The sequence below is a fragment of the Protopterus annectens genome, chromosome 8.part0 (assembly GCF_019279795.1).
Source record: "Protopterus annectens isolate FY-2018-M chromosome 8.part0, PAN1.0, whole genome shotgun sequence".
Classification (NCBI taxonomy): Eukaryota; Metazoa; Chordata; order Ceratodontiformes; family Protopteridae; genus Protopterus; species Protopterus annectens.
In genome coordinates, this window is record NC_056741.1 from 437,621,473 (window position 1) to 437,637,457 (window position 15,985).

The window sequence follows — 15,985 nt, forward strand, 5'->3', positions numbered from 1 at the left end:
ATGCGTTACTTTTACATAAGTATAGTTTATCAATTATAATATTGAGATTTACTCAAACAAGTAAGCACATGCATATAAATGTATTATTAAAGTTGTATACGCAATGTTACAATGATGATGAATAGTATTTAACAGTTGCAAAACTCCAGCAGACTAGTCTTTGTAGCTGGGCAGTGCAGTGGTGCAGCAGTTAACGTTGTTGCCTTACAATAAGAGGTTCGCCGGTTTGATTCTCTGCTGGGGTGCCTTCTGTGCGTAGTCTTCATGTACTCCCTGTGTTTGCTTGGGTTTCCTTTGGGTGCTCCTGTTTCCTCCCACATTCCCACAACATGCTGCAGGTGGATTAGCCATTCTAAATCAGCCCTAGGTGTGTGTGTGTGTGCCTTCTGAGGAAGGTTGGGTGCTGGGCTGGCAACTCGATACCATAAAACTCTACTACCACTTGTTGTCCATATTGATGTTCTGCTGTGGTGACCTGTAACCGGAGCAGCCAAAAGAAGAAGAAAGTGACTTGGGTTTATAGCTAGAGAGTCAAAATAATGATTAAACCAAACCATACACAGCCAACATCACATGACCTATAAAAAACTATCACATTTTGTCTGTTTTCAACAACTAAAAATCGAAACCCAAAAATAATTTTAAATAGAACATAAAAAAAGTTGGTTGATCATAGATCCACCCAGAGTCCTGCTTGGTATAGTGGGTTGGGGTGTTAGGTGTGAAACCGATGAGTGGTGAGTTCAATTCTGACTGACAGCGGTATGGAGAACCAATGCCATTTACTGTACAGCAAGGTAAGGATATGATCTCTAGCAGGCTAGAATTGTCCCAGTGTTAGGGGGTGTTTTAGTGGGTGAGAGTCCCACAGTACCAGGGCAGGGTCGGAGTCTAGTCCTCATTAGCTTTCACCTCCTTGCAGTGCTAAAAAATGAAGTAAATTATGCTCCATACTAATTCTAATGATCTGTTATGAATCATATCTCTCAACCAGGAGACATCAAAAATATGGACAAAGGCCCATGAAAGTAGGTACAACTGCCCAAAAATCAGGACACTAAGCAACATAAAATGTGCATGTATAATAATGTAACTCTGCCCACTCTGCTGGAATTGTGGGATACCAAAATTCAAATAATTATGAAAATGTTCCCCAATTTAATATTAACTCTGAAAATATATATTCACACTGAAACACCAGTTAAAGTCCCTTTACAGCATTAACAAAAGATATTAAGGGAAGTAATAGGCAATAAGCATGTAAAACACTCTGCATTCTACTTTCTGCCCTAGCACATGTCTAACATATACAAATTGATGTCACATTAGCTGTACCCTTACAGAAATTGATTAAATAGCATACGTCAGTAACTGTAACATATATAAAATAACTTTGTACTCTCTTAATCTTAATATGAAACTAAAGTCTGTCACAACAATCATTGGTATAACAAGCCACTGTTGTCAATATGTGGGTATCAGGCCAATCTGATGAATGGATAAAATAAATCTGATTCGGAAACCTCCTGCTCTTGTAGTTATATAAATACCAATGTGTATTAGTAGGTTTTGTAAGCAAATCTGGTAGCTGATGATGCTGGGCATTGACTCACACTCTTTCATCAAAAGGCAGGACACTGGTGAATTGACATAGCATACCTTTCAACTGTACAGATTTTTGCCTCATATTTTTGGTCTGTCCCTGATAAAAATTGTGTTTGTGAATAAATCATTGCGATGGTCTAAGGATTAAGGTCACTGAATAATGACATATATTTGTGTTTTACACTTCATATCCTTCAGAAAATATATGCTAACATAAATCCTGTTATTGTAGCAACTTTTGAAGTTTATATCTGGACATATGTATTTGCGTGTGCATGTGTGTGTGTCCTCTTATAGACTGGCACTGTGGCCCATGATTTGCTGTCTACCTTTCACCCACTGCTTGCTATGAGGGGCTCCTGCTCCCTCACAACACTGAATTGGTTAAATTAAATATCAGAGAATGATTGAATAAAACAGTAATGTAATGTTTCTGGAATGTATAAAAACACTAAATTGTAAAGCAGTAGTGTTGTACTCATGATACATGTAGAAGCTGTAGCAGTATTGTTCTTTAAGAGTACAGTAATATGTGCCTAAAATACCACATTAAAAATATTGTAAAAAGTTTCACAGTGGAATGTGATGCACTATTAAATGTCTTGTTTTATTAAATATCACAAATACCACATGTATGTAGTGAAATGGCTGTGATCAAAACTGAAACGCGTGGTGGCATTTAGTTGATAAGATATGTATACCAGCATCAAGAGTGTGGTATCCTGGGGAATTAAATTTATTCTGTGGTACGGTTATCTCAGACAATATAATTAAGTAGCATGGGTGTGGAGGAGGCCGTTGCCCTTTGCAGCATTCCTCTTTGATAACTGCATCACTTATTGTTTAATGCAACAGTACAAAATATTTTTTTAAATTTAAAACCTAATAAACTGGTACTTCCTAAATTCTGCAGTACATAACTCTCAACCTCTTACCAAAAGAAATCTCGTCAAAAACTAGTATAATGGGAGGACAAAGGCACAAGAACAGTGACAGAATTTAAAATATTGCTCTTATAAACTTAGAAAGCTGATAGAATAACAGGATTTCTGTTAGTATGCATTTTATGAAGGCTATGAAGTCTGAAGCTCATACATATGTTATTATTTAGTGACTTCAGTCCTCTGTGATTTCCCAGAATACCACAAATTTTATGAGAAATAGACCAAAATTATGAGACTGAATCTGGACAGTTGAGCAGTGTTTTATACACACACACCTTCTCTCTTCTCTTTCACACACACACACACACACACACACACACACACACACACACACACACACACACACACACACACACACACACACACTCACACACCTACCTTTTCTCTGCTCTCACACAGCAACACACTCATACAGACACCTACTTTCTGACACAGTAACATACACACACTTTATCTGTCATATGAACAGTTTAAATTACATAGACAGACACAGACAGACATAGACATGAAAGCAAATGCACGCGCGCACACACACACACACACACACACACACACACACACACACACACACACACACACACACACACACACACACACACATACACACACACACACACACACACACACACACACACACACACACACACACTCTCTCTCTATCTCTCTCTCTCATACAGAAAAATGAACTGCCAGTTTAACTAACACACATACTCATACACTCATACACTCACTCACACTTAACTCGGCATGGCTAGTTTAAATTCCGCAGTAAGTGTGGACTGAGTCTACATCCATAGCATGCATTAGTAGTCACACTAAACTTGAAGTTGCCGCCTTTCAGTCCTGAAGTATAAGTTAAATGCTGGATTTTGTGGAGGCCGATTTTACTTTTTATTAATGTTGCGACTTAAGATACCTAGTATTTATAAAGTTTAATTATGGCATGAACGCTTGTAGAGGACAGTTAAAATATTTTCCCATACTACTCATGGACTTACTAACTTGCAGATGCACTGTACGAGCTGCACTTATGTTATTTTAACGCAACACCTTGCCTGTGCGGACCGGAGTTCCGCTGTGGTAACCCCTTACCGGGAAAAGCCGAAAGACACAACAACAACAACCATGCCTGTGCAGATTTCTATGGTTACGTCAGTCAGGTACAGCTCTAATTATTATCATTACTAGTTGACTGCAGTGCATTACTCTTTGTTAAAAATGTTTTAATTCTTGATATCCTTCAGAAAATGCACACTAACGCAAATCATGTCATTCTAAATCCTTTCTAAGTTTATAAGCACCCTATTGAAAATTTGTTCCTGATTTCAGACCACTGTCCCCCTCCACACATTATGTTTGACTAATGGCTATATTTCAAATTTTTTGTGCTGCGATGCTGAGTGGTATACGTGTTCTGTGGGCTACTAGCTCTTAAACTGCATTTCTTTACATCAGGAAAACATTTGAAACAAACTCACTAACATGACATCCACCTTACAAACATCAGGATAATATGCGATCATACCAAGCAATTATTCCTGATTTTGCCTTCATTTTTTGCCCTGCCTCTGGCAAATGGTTGATTTTTCTGTTAAATTGCTGAGGATTTCAACAACTCAATGTATCTTATGCATACTGACACAAAATCTGTAAGTCATCATCATTATCAACCCCCTTTTTCCCATTTTTTTCTACATGGGGCCAGCCTATAGTGTTAACGATCACCAGTTCTCTTGATTCAGTGCCACACTCCTCCCTTCTTCGACACTCATGCCTGACTGTCGCAGATCTTCTTTCACACAATCCATCCACCTCTTTGCTGGATGTCCTCTCTTCCTCTGACCTTCTTCCTGTCTGTCCCAAATCTTCCTCACCTAATTGTCTGCTTTTCTACACGTCCAAACCATTGTAATCTGTTCTCTTTGATCTTTTCTGCAATTGGAGCTACTTTGGCTTCTGCTGTTATGTCCTCATTTATTCATCTGTCCCACCCTAGCTTCTTCAAATGTTCTGCCTTTATTGCCCAGGTTTCTGTACCATACAGTACTAGTACTGGTCACACCACTGTCTTGAACGCCTTACTTTTCAGCTTCTTTGGCATTCTTCAGTCATAGACTACACCTGACACTCTATGCCAGTTGGCTGCAGCCCCTCTGATTTTAGCTTTGACCTCTTCATTCAGACTTCCATTCTCCTCAACCACCCCTCCCAGACACTTGAAGCTGTTTACCTGTTCCACTGCTTACCTTCCATCTGTATTCTCAGCTTCTTCTCATTTCTCAGTTTGCTGCCATTACCACCATCTTATTTGTGCTTAGTTTCATCCCATGTGCCTTCAGTTTTGCATTCCATTCTACTATCCTTTGCTGAAGTTCTAGCTCAGAGTCTGACTGCAATACCACATCGTCTGCATAGAGCAATTTCGATGATCTGGCCCCTCCGACTTGTTTGATAATATAGTCCATCACCAGTATGAACAGCAGTGGGCTCAGAGATGAACTATGGTGTACACCCAATCCCACTGGGAACCCCTCTGTGATGCAGAACACTGTTCATACTTGAGTTATTGGATCCTTGTACATAGCCTGCACTAATTTTGGCAATGTTTCTGGGACTTCATACCACCACAGTACTGCCCAGATTGGCTTTCCTGGGACCTTGTCATATGCTTTCTCCAAGTCTAGGAATGCCCAGCTGAACTCTCTTTTCATCTCTAGCGTCTTCTCAAGTACCTATCTCACTGCAAATAATGGGCCAATTGTGCTGCATCCTGATCTGAATCTGAACTGCTCATCTCCCATCTTACATTCTGCTACTCTGTGTATCCATTTATCAATCATCCTCTCCAGAACTTTCATGCACTGTTATAGGAGTTTGATGTCTCTGTACTGCCCACAATTGTGGATGCCCCCTTTGTTCTTGTACACTGGCATGAGTATGCTTATTCTCCAGTCATCTGGGATACGCCTTCCCCTCCACACTGCTATTAGCACCCTCAGGAGCTATTTCTCCCCTATCTCACCTATCATATTTATCTTATCTGCTGTGACCTCATCTGACCCTGCTGCTTTCTCTGACTTAATTTTCCCTAGTGCTGTTCTTACTTCTTCTAGGGTGGACTTCTCTTCTTCACTCATTGTAGGCTGTTCTGGGGGCAGTACAGCTTCTGTAAGTGAATTAGAATAGTAGATGTCTGAATCTGAATCCTTATACCCTTCCTCTGGCATTATCTACATGTGGGTCATGAAATCAATGACATTGGCGATTGTTCCTGTAGTCAGTAAGGAGTAGGAAATGGTCCTCCTTAAAGGAGAAGACACAGCCATCATGAGGAGTTTTTTTTTAATTGAACCATCTTAAAAGTTGGATGGTTCTGGTGCCCTTGTCCACATGCCAAAATCGGGATTTAATTTGGCTAACTGGGAATTTGTAGCACCCTATTATTGTAAGCCCAAACCTGGGAAATTCCGAGGAATTTGGTACAGTTGAGAGGTATGTTATGAATGCTATGTGCTATGAGTTGTGACAACATTATGTTGTAATTTTTTTATCCAAATTGCCCCTTCAAAGTCTCTATTACCTCCTAACATCTGCTTACTAGCCATACTATCCAGGGCCCCCTGGAAGTTTTCTATTGCTCTTTAGGGGGCGATATCATTCATGTTGAAAACCACTGGTTTAAGCAAAAGTAACTCAAAAGTAACTCACATTTAAGTTACTAGTTATTTAAAAAAGTAATATATTACTATTACTTGATTCCTATTTTGAAAAACTAACTAGTTATACTAATAGTTACTAGAAATTGTAATATATTACAGTAATATATTACTAATTGTAATATATTACTCCCATTACTGAATAACACTTGTTAGACATCTCTAGACAAGGGCAGAGAATGGCTGCACGACTACACTGTTGCATACCCTTGTCATTGTCAAACATGTGTTTGGCCTGCTGAATGTCCATTTCTGTGTCTGGAGGTATCTGGGGTGGCACTGCAATATGATCCTGCAACATGCAGTAAAATGTTTGCAGTCTGTGCAGTGTTATACAACCTTGTCAGACCTAAGCCATTACAGCAGGGTAAACACATTCAGGAGAAGTAAGTCCTTGGCTGAGCAGTGTAGGAGGTGCCAGTTGAGTTGTAGAGGAGATAGTTGCAGGTTCATAACTATGTACTAGATGAAAGCAATGCACAGAACATTAAAAATAATTCATGCAAACCTACACCTAAGCTGTACCCTACCATGCACAGACTAACCACACTGTGCATCAGACATAGGTTACTCAGGTAACTGAGTAGTGAGAGCAGGGCACAGTTATAATTATTTGCGTAAGTGGGGAGTCCAAATTGACAGTCTCATCAATGGACATTGTATGTGTGAGCATGTTTGAGCACTACTGTAAGTGTGAATATATGAAAAAACAATAGCAGTCAGGAGTCCACACCACAATCATTTAATTAAGCACTTTCATTTCCTGTTAGAAACTTCATCAGAATACATATTACATGCAACCCCACCTTTAAATAGCCTTGTAAAAATGATATCACTTCCTTGTTATTTTAAATTTAAAGCCATACTGCCAACATAAAACATGTTGCATCCAACCATCGTACTACATTGCATGAATCCCAAAAAAGGTGAATACAGTACTAATGTTACATGTCACCCCAAGACTTATTCGAACCATACAAAAAACTTTTTATTGTATATATATATATATATATATATATATATATATATATATATAATGCATCACATACCCCAAAAATGTCCATTATTATTATATCCAATCTATATGGATACAAAGAATAATAAATACATTAATACTAATCTATGTAGAAAGCTCTAAGGTAATTACTCATATAAAAACATTCTATATAAAAATTACTCTATGTTAGAATTATTTTACATAAAAAATTGTGCTTTTATCCTTAAAATTGAGCGGATTGAAATGGCACTGTTCAGCCCAGGATGCTCTGAAGCATTCACTTTCAACTGCCATCTCAGTTCTTTTAGCTCTGAAAAATCATTTAGGGGGCCCACTCTCTCCCCCACAGCAGCTTTGTCGATGACCAAAAAATTAAACTTATGTCACTCATGGGACGCAATATGAACCGCTAAAGTATTTTTCATGTCCTTTTTACTGATGTCATACTTACGTTGATATATACGTGTCCTTAGGGTATTAATAGTTTTTCCTATATAGAAACAAGGACATAGGGAACATAATGCCAGATAAACCACAGCTTTATTACTACATGTGTATTTTTATACAAGCAGATTTTGCTATAATGTGGAATGATCACTTCTTTCCCTTCTTTAATGTCCCTACATTGCAGGCAAAATCCACATTTAACCATTCCTTCCCCCCTCCCATTCCCATTTCTATTCCTTTTAATAATGTTTTTCAGACTCAAGTCTCTCATATATTATTCTAGGTGCAAATCCAACTAAATCTAGTTGTTCCTGATTTACCCTAAAAATTGTCCAATGATGTATTAAAATCTTTTTTAATATCAAAATATTGATTATTAAATTTAAAAATACATAATTTCTCACTATTATTTCTTTCCTGTTGTCTATTTCTTTCCTCCATCACCTGGCTTTTCCCCAATAGAGGCAAAAATAGTCCTTGTTCCCTTTTCCTCCTAACTTTACTAAATATATTTTCTATAAAACCTAATGGATAATCTCCTTTAACCAACATATTTTTTAGTACATTTAACTGTCGTTTGAATTCATCTTCCTCCGATACCATCTTAGCTATGCGTATCCCCTGTCCCTTGACCAAAGACTTCTTCTGATGAAAGGAGTGACAACGTTTAAAATGAAGGAGGGTGTTAGAGTATTAGAGTAGGTTGGTTTCCTAAAGATGTTGGACATACATTCCTTTTTAACCTGATTTTTAACCATACTTATGTCTAAATAATTAACATATTCCTTGGTTATATTACTAGCAAATTCTACGAAATTGGTGCTCATACTTATAAACGTTAAAAAATCGGTTAATTCTTGTTCACCCTTCTTCCAGAAGACAATGATGCAATCTAAAAAATGACCATAGAATGTCCTCTCTCTCTTTTTCCCAGAAAGCCAACACAATATTTGCAAAGATGGGGGCGCACGTTGCCCCCATAGCCACTCCCTTGGTTTGCCTAAAAAGTTGCTTCTCAAATGTAATGATATTTGTTTCTAAATCTAATTCCTTAAGTGCCCTTATGGTTAAGATATGATCATGTCTCAAGTTAGTATAATGGCATAAGAAAGAGTAAAACCAATCTCTACCTATGTCGTGTGGAATTGTAGAAAATAAGTCGTTTATATCTATAGTAACGAATATTAATTCATCGTGATACTTATCTATAGTTATTTTACTTAAACAATCCCACAAATCTTTTAGAATCCAGGAACAATCTTTAAGCACATGCTTCAGTTGGCTGTCTATAAATCTGGCTATCAGGTAGGTCTTGGAGGCACTTGCATCTACAATTGGTCTAAAAGGGGGTTCCCAAAGATTTTTGTTTATCTTCGGGACCCCAAATATTGTGGGAATTTTTGGATGTTTTATTTACATATACATATATTCTTCCTGTAATTTCCCCATTTAAAACCAATTCCTTCATTGCTACATCCACTTTCCTGTATGCAATGCACTTTTCATTGATACTGATTTCACTATATGTATCAGTATACAATACACTTAACATCTTATCCACATATGTATTTCTGTTCATTACCACCAAACCACCACCTTTATCAGGGCTTGCTACCCTAATTCCAGTATTATTGGAAATACCATTCAATATTTCCATTTCATCTCTAGACATGTATCACAGGTCGTTTTTCTTCTATTCTTTAACATAGCCTTAATATCATTCTCACACATCTTCTCATACATTTGTACACTGGGACGTAAAGGGCGGGTTGAAAACACTTGTCTTCTTACATATATTTACATTTTGTTGTTTCTGTGTTGTGCCCTTAAAATAAAAATTGAAATTTATTTTTCTGGTGAAAAGTGTTCAATTTATTAATGCTTCATCTATAGTTGCATCTTTATTGGGAACGAAAGACAGACCTTTCTCAAATAAATCTGCCACCCTTTCATCAATATCCAAGCTGCTATAGTTATATATTTTAAAGTCCCCATATTTGTTAGTAATGATGTTAAATACTAGTGACTCATCCATTAAAATCTCATGTATGGAGCTTTCCCCCTCCCTTTCCCCCAGTTGTTCCTGTTGTTTTTGTAGGGGTAATAATTGTTGTTGTAAGAGCCATATCCTTCTTCCCTCGTCTGATTCTTCAGTCGCTCAGACCTCCTCAGACGGGGGTATTCTAAACAGTTAGGATTAAACTCATTAGTCATACTATCCTCTTGTGTGTTGTTTATTTCCTCTTGTACATCCTGGTTCTTTTCCCTCTGATATCCATTCTGTCCCGGAGGGGTAGGGTGTAAACCCTCACTTCCCCATATTTCCTCTCATCCCTCAATAACTTACGATTCTTTCTACATTTAATTTCATTTGCAGTACTATCTATTCTTTTGAATATTTTAAAATAATCATGTTGTTTAGATTCAAATAACAAATCATTATGCAAATTACTATCCACAGTTTTTTATATTTTCAGCCAGTTTAAGCATTTTCCTATCATTGTCTTTAATTAAAGCAGTTAATAGTTCACATCCTTGTTTGTTGAACAGTTCCAAAAGTTCGTTATGCAGAAGGGAATCCCTTACCAGACCAGAAGGGTATTTCCATAGCCATAAACCCTTTGGGATACTCTCGGTCCTGACATATTCCCTTAAATAACTGTTCTCTATTTGTAGTTTGCAATATTTGAGTGTTAAATCCTCAAAATTCTTTAGTTGCTCAGTTAATGTTCCAAAATTATGATTATCTTCCAACACATCATTAGAGCCAACACGCCAATCTTTACCTTCATCTAACCATTGGTATAACGTATTACTTCACTTATATAAGTTTCCTCCCATTTGCGTCACTCCGTGCATCGAATTATGCAAACTGCAGTCATCCGATAGGTTCCTGCTACCCGGGGAGTCTCTTTGAGCCAGCATGAACTCAATTGTATTAGAAATAGTGTCTTCACTAATGACACCCAGACCAGAGGTCTGGGAATCACCCAAATTAAAGGAATGACCACGAACATCTCCCTATTGACATAATTTCTCCACCAGGCTGGTGAGGTTAGATACAGTCAAGTTTAACACAGCAAACGATCTGGCCAAGTCTGCCACAGTAGGTTCAGGTGTTCTTCCACCCTCCATCCTCTCCAACACCATGAAATGAAGTCATTCCCACACAAACAATGAAAAAACAATAGGAGTCAGGAGTCCACAACACAATCCTTTAATTAAGGACTTTCGTTTCCTGTTAGAAACTTCATCAGAATACATGTTACATACAACCCCACCTTTAAATAGCCTTGTAAAATGCCATAACTTCCTTGTTATTATAAATTTAAAGCCATACTGCCAACATAAAACATGTTGCATCTAACCATCGTACTACATTGCATGAATCCCAAAAAAGGTGAATACAGTACTGTTACATGTCACCCCAAACACTTATTCGAACCATACAAAAAACATTTTTTATATATATAGAATACATCACATAACCCAAAAATGCCCATTATTATTATATCCAATCTATATGGATACAAAGAATAATAAATACATTAATACTAGTCTATGTAGAAAGCTCTAAGGTAATTACTCCTATAAAAAAATCTATATAAAAATTACTCTATGTTAGAATTATTTTACCTAAAACATTGTGCTTTTTAACCTTAAAATTGAGCTGATTGAAATGGCACTGTTCAGCCCAGGATGCTCTGAAGTATTCACTTTCAGCTGCCATCTCAGTTCTTTTAGCTCTGAAAAATCATTTAGGGGGCCCCCTCTCTCTCCCACAGCAGCTTGGTCGATGACCAAAAAATTAAACTTATGTCCCTCATGGGATGCAATATGAACCGCTAAAGTATTTTTCATGTCCTTTTTACTGATGTCATAATTACGTTGATATATACGTGTCCTTAGGGTATTAATAATTTTTCATATATAGAAACAAGGACATAGGGAACATAATGCCAGATATACCACAGCTTTATTACTACATGTGTATTTTTCTACAAGCAGATTTTGCCATAATGTGGAATTATCACTTCCTTCCCTTCTTTAATGTCCCTATATTGCAGGCAAAATCCACATTTAACCATTCCTTCCCCCCTCCCATTCACATTTCTATTCCTTTTAATAATGTTTTTCAAGCTCAAGTCTCTCTTATATATTATTCTAGGTGCAAGTCCAACTAAATCTAGTTGTTCCTGATTTATCCTAAAATGTTCCAGTTACATGTAAAAATCTTTTTAATATCAAAATATTGATTATTAAATTTAAAAATACCTAATTTCTCACTATTATTTCTTTCCTGTTGTCTATTTCTTTCCTCCATCACCTGGTTTTTCCCCAATAGAGGCGAGAATAGCCTTTGTTCCCTTTTCCTTCTAACTTCACTAAATATATTTTCTATAAAACCTCATTGATAATCTCTTTTAACCAAGATTTTTTTGTACTTTTAACTGTTGTTTGAATGCATCTTCCTCCGATACCATCCTAGCTATGTGCACCCCCTGTCCCTTGACCAAAGACTTCTTCTGATGAAAGGGGTGGCAACTTTTAAAATGAAGGAGGGTATTAAAGTAGGTTGGTTTCCTAAAGATGTTGGACATAAATTCCTTTTTAATCTGATTTTTAACTATACTTATGTCTAAATAATTAACATATTCCTTGGTTATATTACTAGCAAATTCTAGGAAATTGGTGCTCATACTTATAAACTTATTGGGTTTGTGGTGTGGACTCTTGACTCCTATTGTTTTTTCATTGTTTGTGTGGGACTAACTTCATTTCTAAGTGTGAATATATGTGTGTGTTTGTGTGTGTGTGTGTGTGTGTGTGTGTGTGTGTGTGTGTGTGTGTGTGTGTGTGTGTGTGTTTGTGTGTAGGAAAGAGAGAAAGACATGTCCAGGAGATTTGGGAGACTGGGTATACTAGCTAGACAGGGGTGTTGTCCCCATTGTTGTATAACTATGTAGTGATGGTTGGCACTGCAGATATGACTGTGAGTGTGTGTATGTTTGTGTGCGGCAACATGACTGGTAATATCACAACATCAATGTGCATGACAATGAGAGGGCTACCATACTTCTGTGGAATGCAACCAAGTGAATGGCCATGGACACACACTCACGGCAGTAGGACCTGTGACACTGCACACATGCCTTGACATCCTACCATAGTATCTTAGGATAATGCATATAGACAAAAGTATCTGATGTGTCATAATAGCATGTTTAATGCTTGAGTACTACACATCTGTGGCCTGATAAGTCACATGTAACTTAAATACTATAAACTTTTTTCTATCACCCTTCCTCTTTGTCACTATCCATCTTTTTTTGTATTTGATTTGATTCATGTTGTTTTTGTATCTATCCATTTAGGTTCCCATTTTCAGCAGCATCTGCCTCAGCTCTGCCAGACATAGGGCCCAGTTTCCTACCCGTCTATTAGGCCTGGCCTTCTCCAGCTAGCACTCATTGTGGCCCATGGCCAGCCTCCCTGTTGGGTGTAGTTGGGATGAGCAGGTTGTGTCATCTGTGGCCACTGTTGGTCTCTTACCTCAGTGGAGTGCTGTTGTTAACTCCAGTGACACTGCCAGCAGTGCATGTGCATTTGTTTATGCAGCAGGAGTTTGCGAAGGTAGTAGGGAATGTTGATGGAATGGTGGCTCAAAGCCTGCATCAGCGGTCTGAAGAGAGTCCCTATGGGATTTTTAGAGTTGCACCACTGCCTGGCCCTGCCCTTCACCTTCTCAGGCTTGGCACAGTAGGGAAGGTAGTCAGGATGTTGACTAACCTCACCAAATGGGTCTAGGCCAGGCAGTGGAGAAAAAGAGGGTTATACCCACTCTATCTCCCATCCTGGTGTTCGTTATCCAGATGTGTCACCTTCCTCCTTTGTTTGTTGTCCAGTCTTATTCATCAGTAATGGCCTCCCTTTGGTCTGTATGTCTGTTATTTCACTTTCACCCCCCTCCCAAGTGTGTTAGCACTTCCCCGTCAGTCTTTGTCTGTGTTTTATGTTTGATTGTTTGCCTTGTTTCCAAACCACTTCCTCTTTGCATCCCTTTCCTTACCCTTCCATACTTCCCCATCTTTCCTTCTCTAACAACAAAAATAATAAATAAATAAATAAATAGGCAACTGTCCCTGTGGAAAACAAATTCCTCATTTCCTTCCTCACCCTCCCTAATCCCATTTTTACCTGCATTGTTTCCCTGGGTGCTCTTCTGTGCTTGCTGTGCTTCTATTCCTATTACTTTATATAAGTATTTTCACCCAAATGAGACTAATGGGAATCGATATAAACATTGCTGTAGGCTCTTTACTGTGGTTTGCAGGCTTTTTCACAGTGTTGCTATCTGACATGCACCTTACAGAGCTGAGCACAGATGAAGAACAACTCTTACTGAAGTGCTGGAGTCATTGGTTACACTTGCACTGCTTTACAGTGTTTTGAATCATTCTCAATATCGCCCTTCCTGGTATTCATTTTCAACATTGTATATTTCCAGTATTACCAAACTGAACATATTCAACATATTTTTTCGATCATATAATTATAAAACATTATGACTTTCAGACACACACACACACATATATATATATATATATATATATATATATATATATATATATATATAGATAGATAGATATATATGTACACACCACACACACACGTATATATATATATGTGTGTGCATGTGTGGGTGTACTACATTTAATCAAAATACCCAAATGTCAAAATTACTAATGTCCAAATCAAAAGGTTGACAAAAAAATTTCACATGACCTAAGACCATGTCAATAAAAGTTCTAGAAACAGTTAAAAACACAGCAGTTTTTTTTTTTTGCAGGGGGATAAGTGTCTTTGCACCCCCACCTCCCTTCCTACACTCCAAACTAATTTTATATTATAGCTCCAAGACTGCACAATGCTGGGGAGAGGGCATATTCTCCATCCCCACTAATATTACAATACATACTGAGAAAGAAAGATATGGAATATTAAGATCTTTCCCTATCATGTATTAATAAACAACCTCAGCCAATCAAAAGAATATTCAAAGGTTCAGTTAAGAATATCAAAACCAAGACAGAAATACTTTAAGCACAGGGTGAATTATTCTTAACAGTTTCATTACAACAGAGAAAAAGTAGGCCAAGTTAAGATGATAAATTTTCTGATTATTTTAAGGAACAATATAAAGCAGACAGCAGTAAGAAGAATTTGCAGATGCATTCAAAGGCATGAAAAATCACCAAGTCAGTCTGTGTTTAGATACATCATTAAAGCTATTATACTAAACTGACAAGTGACCATCCCTGCCCATAACATCTAAAGGACATAGAAGGTGCTACTTAAGTTAGATATAAAACAAATGAGAATGTGACCAGCATGTGTTTCACTTCAGCCCTCCAAAATCTAACAGGCCAAATGAAGTAAGGATCTTCTTAGGCATGGGACTAGATAATAAAGCAATTAAGAGAGAAAGGCAGTCATTAGAGTTGACATCTTATTTGTTATAAAGTGGCCAAGATAGTATGATGTAATGTCATCAACTATAAGGTACAGTTGTGGGCCTTATATGTGAATAGTTTACAGATGCAGTAGCCTTAGTTATATGGGCTATATCCTGCCTCAGATAGCTGGCCAGCTTCCAGTGCTTAAGGGCATATGCCATTCACCCAGACCATTGGCAGCTTGAGCAGAGCTGAAGAAAATCAGCTGTCCTTTCAGAGCTTTCATGTCAAATAAGAGAGGGAGGCTAGAGCCCTGAAAGGGATCATTGCTAGGTAAATAAAAATCAATATCCACAAGCTAGCAACAAGAATAACACCAAAATAAGAGGGAAGAAACAGTTACTGCAACAGTGATATATTCAAATAGGTGCATAAGTATTTACTAGGCTAATGACCGCCAGGGCCTTTATAAGCCTAGCTGTGCAACTCAGTCTAGTTGTGTCCATATGCATCATGGGCATTTATTAGGAGGGGAGTATGTTAGTTAGAAAGTTTCTTGAGGTTATATGGGGGTGGGGTATGTTAGTTTGGGCATTACGGTCTGCCTCTGTCTATCTTTGACATGAGGGCCAGAACCAGGGTGAATTTTTGATTTCCTATCTATTGGTCAAGGTCACACTTAAATAGGGTTAGGGATGCACTTTGCTTCACATGGGTGGGGAGCCTGTTCCAGAACATGGAGATACTCTGAGACACATACCTTACTCAGCAACATGTCTTATTTATGTCACAATCAAAATTTAAATCCCTGAATCTAGT